We start from the raw sequence: 2500 nt of genomic DNA on the forward strand, positions 1-2500 counted from the left end.
TTAGTTTTGATTAATTATATTTTATATGGCGCTGCGTATATTTTACTCCCTTCTTGTCGTTGTTCGGCTTTTGTGTATACATAGTCTAGAAGCACGATCGTTCAATTTATTTTTCTATTTATTCTTCTTATAATATGTCTTATTAAATAAAATTATCAAGCTCTTTTACACATTCTTTTACTTTTTTTTACCATAATTTAATTGTAGGTGTGTAAAATATTTAGATTTTATTTATAATTCTCTCTTGTTCTTATTCATTACTATAGTTCGATAATATGTGTTGATGAAACATCGACTATACGATGAGATTTTCTTTATCACTTTATATTAATTGAATTAGGAGAAAAACATTATTGATGTGTAAAATATATTTGATGTTTGTGCGGTCTCTGACTGTGTATGTGTGCAGTGGTGTTTGTTGAGTGTTAGAGTATGATTTTTTCCCGTATACTTATAGTGTGTTCGATAGGCTTGGTTTAAAATATATGCTCTCTATATTTATTTTTATTTATGTAGAGAGATATGATATGGTGCAGGTTAGTGTTAATCTTGTGGTATAAGAGTTTGAGTGGTGGGGAGGTGGGGTGTGGGAGTGTGGTGGTGTAGGATGTGGTGTAGAGCGGTGCTTGTTATATGAGGCGTGTGTTTAGAAGAGTCTTTAAGAGGAAGGAGTAGAGATATCGTTGTAGAGGATGTATGCGCAGGAAGGTATGTATCGGAAAAATGTTCCGTCGAGAGTTTTATGAGAGGTGTTGAGTGAAGGGAATGTGGTTTGTAGTGTTATTTGGGGGAAAGGAAAGACGGAAAGGAAAAAGGGTCCTAAATTGAGGAGGGGGGTGGAGGGTTGTGCGGGCGGGGGGGAGACGGGAGAGAGGTGGGGGTGTTTAGAGGGCGGCGAGGAGAGGGGAGGAGAGGAGGGAGGGGAAGGAAGGGGGGGGGGAGGGGAGGGGGGGTCGGGGGGAAGAAGGGGGGGGGAGGGGGGAGGAATGGGAAGTAAAGAGTTCGAAGTGGGATAAAAGGTAAAAGTCAAAGAGATTACGTCAGGTCCAAAAAAAGAGAGTAAAAGTAGGGTAGAGGAGAAGTAAAGTGTAGAAGGTCAGGTCCTAGGGACAAAGAGGAAGGCATTTAACCATGTATGAAGGAAGAAATGTGATTGATATTGATGCTTCGTTATGAGGGGAAGGAAAAGAGGAGGAATATAGAAAAAATAAAATAAGAGAATAAAGAAAAAGACCTTGTTTCTGTAGGATTCCCCACTCCTATTCTCATCTCTTGAGCTTGAGGGAAATCTTATTTTTCCATTTTAAAAGCATATGAGATGGTATGTTGTATCTAATGGGCTATTGACTTCTTGCGATACATATACACATATATGACTTTATTTCTTGACTTTTGAATGAATCTATAATAATTCATTTATAAAAATCTTCGTAGATTTCCTTTGGTCAGATGTTCATTCGCGTGTTTCGTAATATATTTGTTTTTAATTGTTTCCTATTCGTTTCTTTGTTTTAAATATGTACAAGAAATAAAAATATTTAATATTTTTTCATAACTGTTGTAATCAGTCCATTTCAAAATATTCTGAATGGTTTCTCCTCTATTTATGGTCTGCCATTGAGAATTAATTAATGAATATATATACTATCTATCCATCTATTTTTCTTTTTTTTCGTGTATAATGTTCATTCAATTAAACTTTTCAATCATCGTACCTCCTTCTCTGATATAAGTTTTTAGAAGCTGAAGACAAATGATTTATGAATAGTTATGTCTATTATGTAATTATATCTGTTTTGGGTATATTTCCTCAGTCGTTAATTTATATAATTGTTAAAAACCCATGCAATTACTTTTTATCTGAGCCATTCCATCATTATATTATTTTTTTTACCAATGACAATTAATCCATTGTCATTGGATTTATACACGTTTCTTCATAATTAATGTATGCATTCATTATTCATTCTTTCTAAACAATCAAATTTTCATCATTATCTTACAACATTCCTTCTCTGATCTATGTTCAGTTGACAGTTGACTTGCGACTGTATATCTAATTAAACCTCTCTTTAAAACATACATTAAAAATGATAATAACTCATTAATCTATCTCTCTAATCTCATTTACACGATAACCTTAGCCAGTCCACTCCGCCATTCCCTTCAGTGTTCCTCCTCCCCTGATCTACGCTCTTCCCGTGACAATCAACTCCATTGCACTTTGATACGACTTTTACAGCGAACGGGAAAACCTGTTATGCTATTACACCTGTTGGATCATAATAGTTCTCGTAAATTATCCTATCTTTTCATTATCTTCTTCAGTAATTGCTTTCCTGTGCTGGGGAGGCAGTAATGGCCCGTGGCGTTGGCACTATTGATAGGAGTGGTGATAAATAGCTTTTACGATGATGATTATAATAATTATGATAGGAGGCACGTTTGATAGTGATTTTGCAAGGAAGGCCATGATTGCGTTGATGGTGATGGTGATTTT

Source organism: Penaeus chinensis, chromosome 21 (assembly GCF_019202785.1).
Source record: "Penaeus chinensis breed Huanghai No. 1 chromosome 21, ASM1920278v2, whole genome shotgun sequence".
Taxonomy (NCBI): Eukaryota; Metazoa; Arthropoda; class Malacostraca; order Decapoda; family Penaeidae; genus Penaeus; species Penaeus chinensis.